Here is a 15,575-nt window from a genome sequence, read left to right as displayed (position 1 = left end):
TAACTTCCTTTTAAGTTGCAAACTACACTCCATACAATTATATGGGGGTTACTAGCTCCAACTCGGTTTTACAGTGAAAACTGCAGGAACTTCAAACCGCCACTAGGAAACAGACTGAGAAACCACACAAAAAGTTTCTCCTGCAACACGTTCCATTTGTGCTGGATGAAAGAACGTCTCCCAAATGCTCAGTTCTGGGAGATAATTGTGTGTGAATGCCGTACTTCACCTAGCTTGTTAGGAAAACCAAGGTTCTTTTCAGTAGCAAACTACACTAAATTCATATATATGTTGAGGTACTAGCTCCAACTCGGTTTTACATTGAAAAATGTAGGAACTTCAAACCGGCACTGGGAAACAGACTGAGAAACCGGAGTAAAATTTCTCCTGCAATCTTTTCCATTTGTGATAGATGAACGAACGTCTCCCAACATGCTCAGTTCTGAGAGATAAGAGTGTGAGAAAGCCGTCCTTCACTAGCTTGTTGGGAACACAAAGTTTGTTTTAATTTGCACAATACAATCCATACATATATATGGGGAGGTACTAGCTCCAACTCGGTTTTTCAGTGAAAACTGCAGGAACTTTAAACCCACACTAGGAAACAGACAGAAACAACAGAAAAGTTTTCCCTGCAAACCATTCCCTTTGTGCTAGATGAATGAACGTCTCTACACATGCTCAGTTATGATATATAAGTGTGTGTGAAAGCCGTCTTTCACCTAATTGTTAGGAACACCAAGTTTCTTTTCAGAAGCAAACTACACTAAATTCAAAATTATGTTGAGGTACTCGCTCCAACTTGGTTTTACAGTGAAAACTGCAGGAAATTCAAACAGGCACTGGGAAACAGACTGAGAAACCAGAGTCAAATTTTATCTTGCAAACCGCTCCATTTTTGCTACATGAATGAACCTCTCTCAACATGCACAGATCTGAGAATTTAGTGTGTGTTAAAGCGTTAATTCACCTTGCTTGTTAGGAAAACAAACTTCCTTTTAAGTTGCAAACAACACTGCATACATATAAATTGGGAGGTACTAGCTCCAACTCGGTTTTACAGTGAAAACTGCAGGAACTTCAAACCGAAACTAGGAAACAGACTGAGAAACGAGAATAAAAGTTTCTACTGCAACCTGTTCCCATAGTGCTAGATGAACGAACGTCTCTCCACATGCTCAGTTCTGAGAGATAAGAGAGTGTGAAAGCCGTCCTTCACTAGCTTCTTGGGAACACAAAGATTTTCTGTGTTGCAAACTACACTCCATACAAATATATGGGGAGGTACTAGCTCCAACTCGGTTTTACAGTGAAAACTGCAGGAACTTCAAACCGAAACTAGGAAACAGACTGAGAAACCAGAGTCAAATTTTATCTTGAAAACCGTTCCATTTTTGCTAGATGAACGAACTTCTCTCAAGATGCAAAGATCTGAGAATTTAGTGTGTATTAAAGCCTTCATTCACCTTGCTTTTTAGGAAAACAAACTTCCTTTTAAGTTGCAAACTACACTCCATACATATAAATGGGGAGGTACAAGCTCCAACTCGGTTTTACACTGAAAACTGCAGGAACTTCAAACCGTAACTAGGAAACAGACTGAGAAACCACAATAAAATTTTCTCCTGTAACACGTTCCATTTGTGCTGGATGAACGAACATTTCTCCACATGCTCATTTCTGAGAGATAAGTGTGTTTGAAAGCCGTACTTCACCTAGCTTGTTGGGAACACAAAGTTTCTTTTCAGTAGCAAACTACACTCCATACATATATATGGGGAGGTAATAGTTCCAAATCGATTTTACAAGTGAAAACTGCAGGAACATCAAACCGGCAGTAAGAAACAGACTGAGATACCAGAATAAGAGTTGCTCCTGCAAACCGTTCCATTTGTGCTGGATGAACGAACGCCTCTCCACATGCTCAGTTCTGACAGATTAGTGTGTGTGAGAGCCGTCTTTCACCTAGCTTCTTAGGAACACCAAGTTTCTTTTCTGTAGCCAACTACACTAAATTCATATATATGTTGAGGTACTAGCTCCAACTCGGTTTTACAGTGAAAACTGCACGAAATTCAAACCGGCACTAGGAAACAGACTGAGAACCCAGAATAAAATTTTCTACTGCAACCCGTTCCTTTAGTGCTAGATGAACGAACATCTCTCCAAATGCTCAGTTCTGAGACATAAGTGTATGTGAAAGCCGTCCTTCACCAAGCTTTTTGGGAAAACAAAGTTTCTTTTCAGTTGCCAACTACACTCCTCACATATATATGGTGAGGTACTATCTCCAACTAGGTTTTACACTGAAAAATGCAGGAACATCAAACCGGGACTAGGAAACAGACTGAGAAACCACAGTAAATGTTTCCACTTCAAACAGTTCCCTTTACGCTTGATGAATGAACGTCTCTACACATGCTCAGTTCTGATATAAAAGAGTGCTTGAAAGCCGAACTTCACATCGCTTGTTAGGAACACCAACTTTCTTTCAGTAGCAAACTACACTATATTCATATATATGTTGATGTACGATCTCCAACTCTGTTTTACAGTGAAAAATGAAGGAACTTCTAACCGGCACTGGGAAAGAGACTGAGAAACCAGAGTAAAATTTCTTCTGCAACCTTTACCATTTGTGCTAGATGAACGAATGTCTCTCCACATGCTCAGTTCTGAGAGATAATTGTGTGTTTAATCCGTCCTTCACCTAGCTTTTTGGGAACACACAGTTTCTTTAAAGTTGCAAATTACAAACCATACATATATATGGGTAGGTACTAGCTCCAACACGGTTTTACAGTGAAAACTGCAGGAAATTCAAACCGGCACTAGGAAACAGACTGAGAAACCAGAGTCAAAGTTATCTTGCAAACCATTCCATTTGTGCTGGATGAACGAACGTCTCTCAAGATGCAAAATCTGAGAATTTAGTGTGTGTGAAAGCCGTAATTCACCTAGCTTGTTGGGAACACAAACTTCCTTTTAAGTTGCAAACTACACTCCATACAATTATATGGGGAGTTACTAGCTCCAACTCGGTTTTACAGTGAAAACTGCAGGAACTTCAAACTGCCACTAGGAAACAGACTGAGAAACCACACAAAAAGTTTCTCCTGCAACACGTTCCATTTGTGCTGGATGAAAGAACGTCTCCCCAAATGCTCAGTTCTGGGAGATAATTGTGTGTGAATGCCGTACTTCACCTAGCTTGTTAGGAAAACCAAGGTTCTTTTCAGTAGCAAACTACACTAAATTCATATATATGTTGAGGTACTAGCTCCAACTCGGTTTTACATTGAAAAATGTAGGAACTTCAAACCGGCACTGGGAAACAGACTGAGAAACCGGAGTAAAATTTCTCCTGCAATCTTTTCCATTTGTGATAGATGAACGAACGTCTCCCAACATGCTCAGTTCTGAGAGATAAGTGTGTGTGAAAGTCTTACTTTACTACTTGATGGGAATACAAAGTTTCTTTTCAGTTGCAGACTCCACTTCATATATATATATGGGGAGGTACGAGCTCCAACTCGGTTTTACAGTGAAAACTGCAGGAACTTCAAACCGGCACTAGGAAAAAGACTGAGAAACCAGAATAAAAGTTTCTACTGCAACCCGTTCCATTTGTGCTAGATGAACGAAAGTCTCTCCACATGCTCAGTTCTGAGAGAAAAGTGTGTATTAAATCCGTTCTTAACCTAGCTTTTTGGGAACGCAAAGTTTCTTTTCAATTGCAAACTAAACACCAAACTTATATACGGGAAGGTACTAGCTCCAATTCGTTTTTTCAGTGAAAACTGCAGGAACTTCAATCCGACACTAGGAAACAGACTGAGAAACCAGAGTCAAATTTTATCTTGAAAACCGTTCCATTTTTGCTAGATGAACGAACCTCTCTCAAGATGCAAACATCTGAGTATTTAGTGTGTATTAAAGCCTTCATTCACCTTGCTTTTTAGGAAAACAAACTTCCTTTTAAGTTGCAAACTACACTCCATACATATAAATGGGGAGGTACAAGCTCCAACTCGGTTTTACAGTGAAAACTGCAGGAACTTCAAACCTTAACTAGGAAACAGAATGAGAAACCACAATAAAATTTTCTCCTGTAACACGTTCCTTTTGTGCTGGATGAACGAACATTTCTCCACATGCTCAGTTCTGAGAGATAAGTGTGTGTGAAAGCCGTATTTCACCTAGCTTGTTGGGAACACAAAGTTTTTTTCAGTTGGAAACTACACTCCATACATATATATGGGGAGGTAATAGCTCCAAATCGATTTTACAGTGAAAACTGCAGGAACATCAAACCGGCAGTAAGAAAAAGACTGAGATACCAGAATAAAAGTTTCTCCTGCAACCCGTTCCATTTGTGCTGGATGAACGAACGCCTCTCCACATGCTCAGTTCTGAGAGATTAGTGTGTGTGAGAGCCGTCTTTCTCCTAGCTTCTTAGGAACACCAAGTTTCTTTTCTGTAGCCAACTACACTAAATAATTATTATTGAAGTACTAGCTCCAACTCGGTTTTACAGTGAAAACTGCACGAAATTCAAACCGGCACTAGGAAACAGACAGAACCCAGAATAAAAGTTTCTACTGCAAACGTTCCTTTAGTGCTAGATGAACGAACATCTCTCCACATGCTCATTTCTGAGAGATAAGTGTGTGTGAAATCCGTCCTTCACCTAGCTTTTTGGGAACACAAATTTTCTTTTCAGTTGCAAACTACACACCATACATATATATGGGGAGTTACTAGCTCCAACTCTTTTTACAGTGAAAACTGCAGGAACTTCAAACCGGCACTGGGAAAGAGACTGAGAAACCAGAGTAAAATTTCTTCTGCAACCTTTACCATTTGTGCTAGATGAAGAACGTCTCACAACATGCTCAGTTCTGAGAGATAAGAGTGTTTAATCCGTCCTTCACCTAGCTTTTTGTGAACACACAGTTTCTTTTAAGTTGCAAATTACAAACCATACATATATATGGGTAGGTACTAGCTCCAACACGGTTTTACAGTGAAAACTGCAGGAAATTCAAACCGGCACTAGGAAACAGACTGAGAAACCAGAGTCAAAGTTATCTTGCAAACCATTCCATCTGTGCTGGATGAACGAACGTCTCTCAAGATGCAAAATCTGAGAATTTAGTGTGTTTGAAAGCCGTATATCAACTAGCTTGTTGGGAACACAAACTTCCTTTTAAGTTGCAAACTACACTCCATACAATTATATGGGGAGTTACTAGCTCCAACTCGGTTTTACAGTGAAAACTGCAGGAACTTCAAACCGCCACTAGGAAACAGACTGGGAAACCACACAAAAAGTTTCTCCTGCAACACGTTCCATTTGTGCTGGATGAAAGAACGTCTCCCCAAATGCTCAGTTCTGAGAGATAATTGTGTGTGAATGCCGTACTTCACTTAGCTTGTTAGGAAAACCAAGGTTCTTTTCTGTAGCAAACTACACTATATTCATATATATGTTGAGGTACTAGCTCCAACTCGGTTTTACATTGAAAACTATAGGAACTTCATACCGGTACTGGGAAACAGACTGAGAAACCGGAGTAAAATTTCTCCTGCAATCTTTTCCATTTGTGATAGATGAACGAACGTCTCCCAACATGCTCAGTTCTGAGAGATAAGAGTGTGAGAAAGCCGTCCTTCACTAGCTTGTTGGGAACCCAAAGTTTGTTTTAAGTTGCACAATACAATCCCATATATATATGGGGAGGTACTAGCTCCAACTCGGTTTTTCAGTGAAAACTGCAGGAACTTTAAACCCACACTAGGAAACAGACAGAAACAACAAAAAGTTTTCCCTGCAAACCATTCCCTTTGTGCTAGATGAATGAACGTCTCTACACATGCTCAGTTATGATATAAGTGTGTGTGAAAGCCGTCTTTCACCTCAATTGTTAGGAACACCAAGTTTCTTTTCAGAAGCAAACTACACTAAATTCAAAATTATGTTGAGGTACTCGCTCCAACATGGGTTTACAGTGAAAACTGCAGGAAATTCAAACAGGCACTGGGAAACAGACTGAGAAACCAGAGTCAAATTTTATCTTGCAAACCGCTCCATTTTTGCTACATGAACCTCTCTCAACATGCACAGATCTGAGAATTTAGTGTGTGTTAAAGCGTTAATTCACCTTGCTTGTTAGGAAAACAAACTTCCTTTTAAGTTGCAAACAACACTGCATACATATAAATTGGGAGGTACTAGCTCCAACTCGGTTTTACAGTGAAAATTGCAGGAACTTCAAACCGGCACTAGGAAAGAGACTGAGAAACGAGAATAAAAGTTTCTACTGCAACCTGTTCCCATAGTGCTAGATGAACGAACGTCTCTCCACATGCTCAGTTCTGAGAGATAAGAGTGTGTGAAAGACGTCCTTCACTAGCTTCTTGGGAACACAAAGATTTTCTGTGTTGCAAACTACACACCATACATATATATGGGGAGGTACTTGGTCCAACTCGGTTTTACAGTGAAAACTGCAGGAAATTCAAACCGGCACTAGGAAACAGACTGAGAAATCAGAGTCAAATTTATCTTGCAATCCATTCCAATTGTGCCAAATGGACGAACGTCTCTCAAGATGCAAAGATCTGAGAATTTAGTTTGTGTGAAAGCCGTAATTCACCTAGCTTGTTGGGAACACAAACTTCCTTTTAAGTTGCAAACTACACTCCATACAAATATATGGGGAGGTACTAGCTCCAACTCGGTTTTACAGTGAAAACTGCAGGAACTTCAAACCGAAACTAGGAAACAGACTGAGAAACCAGAGTCAAATTTTATCTTGAAAACCGTTCCATTTTTGCTAGATGAACGAACCTCTCTCAAGATGCAAAGATCTGAGAATTTAGTGTGTATTAAAGCCTTCATTCACCTTGCTTTTTAGGAAAACAAACTTCTTTTAAGTTGCAAACTACACTCCATACATATAAATGGGGAGGTACAAGCTCCAACTCGGTTTTACACTGAAAACTGCAGGAACTTCAAACCGTAACTAGGAAACAGACTGAGAAACCACAATAAAAATTTTCTCCTGTAACACGTTCCATTTGTGCTGGATGAACGAACATTTCTCCACATGCTCATTTCTGAGAGATAAGTGTGTTTGAAAAGCCGTACTTCACCTAGCTTGTTGGGAACACAAAGTTCTTTTCAGTTGCAAACTACACTCCATACATATATATGAGGAGGTAATAGCTCCAAATCGATTTTACAGTGAAAACTGCAGGAACATCAAACCGGCAGTAAGAAACAGACTGAGATACCAGAATAAGAGTTGCTCCTGCAACCCGTTCCATTTGTGCTGGATGAACGAACGCCTCCTCCACATGCTCAGTCTGGACAGATTAGTGTGTGTGAGAGCCGTCTTTCACCTAGCTTCTTAGGAACACCAAGTTTCTTTTCTGTAGCCAACTACACTAAATTCATATATATGTTGAGGTACTAGCTCCAACTCGGTTTTACAGTGAAAAACTGCACGAAATTCAAACCGGCACTAGGAAACAGACCTGAGAACCCAGAATAAAATTTTCTACTGCAACCCGTTCCTTTAGTGCTAGATGAACGAACATCTCTCCAAATGCTCAGTTCTGAGACATAAGTGTATGTGAAAGCCGTCCTTCACCTAGCTTTTTGGGAAAACAAAGTTTCTTTTCAGTTGCCAACTACACTCCTCACATATATATGGTGAGGTACTATCTCCAACTAGGTTTTACACTGAAAAATGCAGGAACATCAACCGGGACTAGGAAACAGACTGAGAAACCACAGTAAATGTTTCCAACTTCAAACAGTTCCCTTTACGCTTGATGAATGAACGTCTCTACACATGCTCAGTTCTGATATAAAAGAGTGCTTGAAAGCCGAACTTCACATCGCTTGTTAGGAACACAACTTTCTTTCAGTAGCAAACTACACTATATTCATATATATGTTGATGTACGATCTCCAACTCTGTTTACAGTGAAAAATGAAGGAACTTCTAACCGGCACTGGGAAAGAGACTGAGAAACCAGAGTAAAATTTCTTCTGCAACCTTTACCATTTGTGCTAGATGAACGAATGTCTCTCCACATGCTCAGTTCTGAGAGATAAGTGTGTGTTTAATCCGTCCTTCACCTAGCTTTTTGGGAACACACAGTTTCTTTAAAGTTGCAAATTACAAACCATACATATATATGGGTAGGTACTAGCTCCAACACGGTTTTACAGTGAAAACTGCAGGAAATTCAAACCGGCACTAGGAAACAGACTGAGAAACCAGAGTCAAAGTTATCTTGCAAACCATTCCATTTGTGCTGGATGAACGAACGTCTCTCAAGATGCAAAATCTGAGAATTTAGTGTGTGTGAAAGCCGTAATTCACCTAGCTTGTTGGGAACACAAACTTCCTTTTAAGTTGCAAACTACACTCCATACAATTATATGGGGAGTTACTAGCTCCAACTCGGTTTTACAGTGAAAACTGCAGGAACTTCAAACTGCCACTAGGAAACAGACTGAGAAACCACACAAAAAGTTTCTCCTGCAACACGTTCCATTTGTGCTGGATGAAAGAACGTCTCCCCAAAATGCTCAGTTCTGGGAGATAATTGTGTGTGAATGCCGTACTTCACCTAGCTTGTTAGGAAAACCAAGGTTCTTTTCAGTAGCAAACTACACTAAATTCATATATATGTTGAGGTACTAGCTCCAACTCGGTTTTACATTGAAAAATGTAGGAACTTCAAACCGGCACTGGGAAACAGACTGAGAAACCGGAGTAAAATTTCTCCTGCAATCTTTTCCATTTGTGATAGATGAACGAACGTCTCCCAACATGCTCAGTTCTGAGAGATAAGGGTGTGTGAAAGCCGTCCTTCACTAGCTTGTTGGGAACAGAAAGTTTCTTTTAAGTTGCAAAATACACTCCATACGTATATATGGGGAGGTACTAGCTCCAACTCGGTTTTTCAGTGAAAATTGCAGGAACTTTAAACCCCCAATAGGAAACAGACAGAAACAACAGAAAAGTTTTCCCTGCAAACCATTCCCTTTGTGCTAGATGAATGAACGTCTCTACACATGCTCAGTTATGATATATAAGTGTGTGTGAAAGCCGTCTTTCACATAACTTGTTAGGAACACCAAGTTTCTTTTCAGAAGCAAACTACACAAAATTCATAATTATGTTGAGGTACTCGCTCAACTTGATTTACAGTGAAAACTGCAGGAAATTCAAACAGGCACTGGGAAACAGACTGAGAAACCACACTAAAAATGCTCCTGCAAACCGTTCCATTTGTGCTGGATGAAAGAACGTCTCTCCACATGCTCAGTTCTGAGAGATAATTTTGTGTGAAAGCCGTCCTTCACCTAGCTTGTTGGGAACACAAAATTTCTTTTCAGTTGCAAACTACACTGCGTACATTTATATGGTGGTGTACTAGCTCCAAATCGATTTAACAGTGAAAACTGCATTAACTTCAAACCGGCACTAGGAATCAGACTGAGAAACCACAGTTAAATTTCCCCTGCAAGCGTTCCCTTTGTGCTAGATGAATGAACTTCTCTCTACATACTAATTTCTGATATATAAGTTTGTGTGAAAGCCGACCTTCACCTAGCTTTTTAGGAATACCAAGGTTCTATTCAGTAGCAAACTACACTAAATTCATATATATGTTGAAGTACTAGCTCCAACTCGGTTTTACAGAGAAAACTGCAGGAACTTCAAACCGGCAGTAGGAAACAGACTGAGAAACCAGATTCATAGTTTATCTAGCAAACCGTTCCATTTTTGCTAGATGAACGAACGTCTCTCCAGATGCAAAGATCTGAGGATGAAGTGAGTGTGAAAGCCGTAATTCACCATGCTTGTTGGGATCACATACTTCCTTTTAAGTTGCAAACTACACTCCTTAAATATATATGGGGAGGTACTAGCTCCAACTCTGTTTTACTGTGAAAACTGCAGGGACATCAATCCGCCACTAGGAAACACACTGAGAAACCACACTAAAAGTTTCCCTTGCAACCGTTCCATTTGTGCTAGATGAACGAACGTCCCCCACATGCTCATTTGTGAGAGATGAGTCTGTATGAAAGCCGTCCTTCACAAGCTTCTTGGGAACACAAAGTTTCTTTTCATTTTCAAACTACAATCCATACGTATATATGGGAAGATATCTGCTCCAACTCGGTTTTACAGTGATAACTGCAGGAACTTCAAACCGGCACAAGGAAACAGACTGAGAAACCACAGTAAAAGTTTCCCCTGCTAGAGTTCCCTTTGTGCTAGGTGAATGAACGTCTCTCCTCATAATCAGTTCTGATATATAAATGTGTGTGAAAGCCATCCTTCACAAAGATTGTTAGGAACACCAAGTTTCTTTTCAGTAGCAAACTACACTGAATTCATATATATGTTGAGGTCCAATCTCCAACTCGGTTTTACAGTGAAAACTGCAGGAATTTCAAACCGGCACTGGGAAACAGACTGAGAAACCAGAATAAAATTTCACCTGCATACTTTTCCATTTTTAATAGATGAACGAACGTTTCTCCACATGCTCAGTTTTGAGAGATAAGTGTGTGTGAAAGCCTTCCTTCACTAGCTTCTTGTGAACATAAAGTTTCTCTTAAGTTGCAAAATACACTCCATAGATATATATGTGCTGGTACTAGCTCCAACTCGATTTTACATTGAAAACTGCAGGAACTTCAACCCGGCACTGGGAAACACACTGAGAAACCAGAGTAAAATTTCTCCTGCAACCTTTTCCATTTGTAATAGATGAACGAACGTCTCTCCACATGCTCAGTTCTGAGAGATAATGTGTGTGAAATTCGTCCTTCACTAGCTTCTTGTGAACATAAAGTTTCTTTTAAGTTGAAAAATACACTCCATAGATATATATGTGCTGGTACTAGCTCCAACTCGGTTTTAAAGTGAAAACTGCATTAACTTCTAACCGCCACTAGGAAAAAGTCTGAGAAACCACAGTAAAATTTTACCTGCAACTAGATCCTTTTGTGCTGGATGAAAGAACGTCTCTACACATGCTCAGTTCTGATATATAAGTGTGTTTGAAAGCCGTACTTCAACTAGCTTGTTAGGAACACCAAGGTTCTTTTCAGTAGCAAACTACACTAAATACATGTATATGTTGTGGTACTAGCTCCAACTCGGTTTTAAAGTGAAAACTGCAGGAACTTCAAACCGGCACTTGGAAAAAGGCTGAGATACCACAATAATATTTTCTCCTGCAAACCGTTCCATTTGTGCTGGGTGAACGAACGTCTCTACACATGTTCATTTCTGAAAGATAAGTGTGTGTGAAAGCCGTTCTTCACCTAGCTTCTTGGGAACACAAAGTTTCCTTTCATGTGCCAACTACATTCTATACATATATGTGGGGAGGTACGAGCTCCATCTCGGTTTTACAGTGAAACTGCAGGAAATTCAAAAAGGCACTGGGAGACAGACTAAGAAACCTGAGTAAAAATATCTCCTGCAACCTTTTCCATTTGTGCTAGATGAACGAATGTCTCTCCTCATGCTCAGTTCTGAGAGATAAGAGTGTGTGAAAGCCTTCCTTTACCAGCTTGATGGGAATACAAAGTTTCATTTCAGTTGCAAACTCCACTCCATGTATATATATGGGGAGGCACTAGCTCCAACTCTGTTTTACATGAAAACTGCAGGAACTTCAAACCGTAACTAGGAAAAGACTGAGAAACCACAATAAAATTTTCTCCAGTAAACCGTTCAATTTGTGCTGCATTAACGAAAGTCTCTCCACATGTTCAGTTCTGAGAGATATGTGTGTGTGAAAGCCGTCCTTCACCTAGCTTCTTGGGTATACAATGTTTCTTTTCAGTTGCAAATTACAATCAATACATATATATGGGAAGGTACTATCTCCAACCCTGTTTTACACTGAAAAATGCAGGAACTTCAAACCGACACTAGGAAACAGACTGAGAAACCACAGTAAAACTTTCCCCTTCATGCGTTCCCTTTGTGCTAGATGAATGAACGTCTCTCCACATAATCAGTTCTGATATATAAGTGTGTGTGAAAGCCGTCCTTCACAAAGATTGTTAGGAACACCAAGTTTTTTTTCAGTAGCAAACTACACTAATTTCATATATATGTTGAGGTACTATCTCCAACTCGGTTTTACAGTGAAAACTTCAGGAACTTCAAACCGGCACTGGGAAACAGACTGAGAAACCAGAATAAAATTTCTCCTGCAACCTTTTCCATTTGTGATATATGAACAAACTTCTCCCAACATGCTCAGTTCTGAGAGATAAGAGTGTGTGAAAGCAGTCCTTCACTAGCTTCTTTTGAACACAAAGATTTTCTGAGTTGCAATCTACACACCATACATATATATGGGGAGGTACTTGGTCCAACTCGGTTTTACAGTGAAAACTGCAGGAAATTCAAACCGGCACTAGGAAACAGACTGAGAAACCACAGTAAAAGTTTCCCCTGCAAGGGTTCCCTTTGTGCTAGATGAATGAATGTCTCTCCACATAATCAGTTCTGATATATAAGTGTGTGTGAAAGCCGTCCTTCACAAAGATTGTTAGGAACACCAAGTTTCTTTTCAGTAGCAAACTACACTAAATTCATATATATGTTGAGGTACTATCTCCAAATCCGTTTTACAGTGAAAACTGCAGGAACTTCAACCCGGCACTGGGAAACACACTGAGAAACCAGAGTAAAATTTCTCCTGCAACCTTTTCCAATTGTAATAGATGAACGAACGTCTCTCCACATGCTCAGTTCTGAGAGATAAATTTGTGTGAAAGCCTTCCTTCACTAGCTTCTTGTGAACATAAAGTTTCTTTTAAGTTGAAAAATACACTCCATAGATATATATGTGCTGGTACAAGCTCCAATTCTGTTTTAAAGTGAAAATTGCAGGAACTTCAAACCGCCACTAGGAAAAATTCTGAGAAACCACAGTAAAATTTTCCCTGCAAATAGATCCTTATATGCTGGATGAAAGAACGTCTCTACACATGCTCAGTCCTGATATATATGTGTGTTTGAAAGCCGTCCTTCAACTAGCTTGTTAGGAACACCAAGGTTCTTTTCAGTAGCAAACTACAGTAAATATATATATATGTTGCGGTACTAGCTCCAACTCGGTTTTACAGTGAAAAATGCAGGAACTTCAAACCGGCACTTGGAAAAAGGCTGAGATACCACAATAATATTTTCTCCTGCAACCCGTTCCATTTGTGCTGGATGAACGAACGTCTTTCCACATGTTCATTTCTGAAAGATATGTGTGTGTGAAAGCCGTTCTTCACCTAGCTTGTTGGGAACACAAAGTTTCTTTTCAGTTGCAAACTACACTCCATACATATATATGGGGAGGTAATAGCTCCAAATCTTTTTTACAGTGAAAAGTGCAGGAACTATAAACAAGCACTGGGAAACAGACTGAGAAAGCAGAATAAAATTTCTCCTGCAAAGTTTTCCATTTGTGCTAGGTGAACGAACATCACTCAAGATGAAAGATCTGAGAATTTAGTGTGTGTTAAAGCCTTAATTCACCTTGCTTGTTAGGAAACCAAACTTCCTTTTAAGTTGCAAAATACACTCCATACTTATAAATGGGGAGGTTCTAGCTCCAACTCGGTTTTTCAGTGAAAACTGCAGGAACTTCAAACCGGCACTTGGAAACAGACTGAGATACCACAATAATATTTTCTCCTGCAACCCGTTCCATTTGTGCTGGATGAACGAACGTCTCTCAAGATGCAAAAATCTGAGAATTTAGTGTGTGAGAAAGCCGTAATTCACCTAGCTTGATGGGAACACAAACTTCTTTTTAAGTTGCAAACTACACTCCATAAAATTATATGGGGAGTTACTAGCTCCAACTCGATTTTACAGTGAAAACTGCAGGAACTTCAAACCGCCACTAGAAAACAGACTGAGAAACCACAGAAAAAGTTTCTCCTGCAACCTTTTCCATTTGTGTTAGACGAACGAACGTTTCTCCACATGCTAATTTGTGAGAGATGAGTGTGTGTGAAAGCCGTCCTTCACTAGCTTCTTGGGAACACAAATTTTCTTTTCATTTTCAAACTACAGTCCATACATATATATGGGAAGATACCTGCTCCAACTCGGTTTTACAGTGCAAACTGCAGGAACTTCAAACCGCCACTAGGAAAAAGTCTGAGAAACCACAGTAAAATTTTCCCTGCAACTAGATCCTTATATGCTGGATGAAAGAACGTCTCTACACATGCTCAGTCCTGATATATATGTGTGTTTGAAAGGCGTCCTTCAACTAGCTTGTTAGGAACACCAAGATTCTTTTCAGTAGCAAACTACAGTAAATACATATATATGTTGCGGTACTAGCTCCAACTCGGTTTTACAGTGAAAACTGCAGGAACTTCAAACCCGCGCTTGGAAAAAGGCTGAGATACCACAATAATATTTTCTCCTGCAACCCGTTCCATTTGTGCTGGATGAACGAACGTCTTTCCACATGTTCATTTCTGAAAGATATGTGTGTGTGAAAGCCGTTCTTCTCCTACCTTGTTGGGAACACAAAGTTTCTTTTCAGTTGCAAACTACAATCCATACATATATAAGGGGAGGTAATAGCTCAAAATCTGTTTTACAGTGAAAAGTGCAGGAACTATAAACAAGCACTGGGAAACAGACTGAGAAACAGAGTAAAAGTTCTCCTGCAAATTTTTCCATTTGTGCTATGTGAACGAATGTCTCTCAAGATGAAAGATCTGAGAATTTAGTGTGTTTTAAAGCCTTAATTCACCTTGCTTGTTAGGAAACCAAACTTCCTTTTAAGATGCAAACTACACTCCATACAATCATGTGGATAGTTACTAGCTCCAACTCGATTTTACAGTGAAAACTGCAGGAACTTCAAACCGCCACTAGGAATCAGACTGAGAAACCACATAAAAAGTTTCTCCTGCAAACTTTTCCATTTGTGCTAGATGAACGAACGTCTCTCCACATGCTCATGTGTGAGAGTTGAGTGTGTGTGAAAGCCGTCCTTCACTAGCTTCTTGGGAACACAAAGTTTCTTTTCATTTTCAAACTACAATCCATACATATATATGGGAAGATACCTGCTCCAACTCGGTTTTACAGTGAAAACTGCAGGAATTTCAAACCAGCACTAAGAAACAGACTGAGGAACCGCAGTAAATCTTTCCCCTGCAACTCGTTCCACTTGTGCTAGATGAGCGATAGTCAATCCACATGCTCAGTTATGAGAGATAAGGGTGTGTGAAAGCCGTCCTTCACTAGCTTCTTGGGAACACAAAGTTTCTTTTCATTTTCAAACTACAATCCATACATATATATGGGAAGATACCTGCTCCAACTCGGTTTTACAGTGAAAACTGCAGGAACTTCAAACCGGCACTAGGAAAAAGACTGAGAAACCAGAATAAAAGTTTCTAATGCAACCCGTTCCATTTGTGCTAGATGAACGAAAGTCTCTCCACATGCTCAGTTCTGAGAGAAAAGTGTGTATTAAATCCGTTC

This window comes from Camelus ferus, chromosome 36 (genome assembly GCF_009834535.1).
Source record: "Camelus ferus isolate YT-003-E chromosome 36, BCGSAC_Cfer_1.0, whole genome shotgun sequence".
Lineage (NCBI taxonomy): Eukaryota > Metazoa > Chordata > Mammalia > Artiodactyla > Camelidae > Camelus > Camelus ferus.
The sequence above is the reverse complement of the archived record's forward strand: the minus strand, read 5'-3'. Positions refer to the sequence as shown.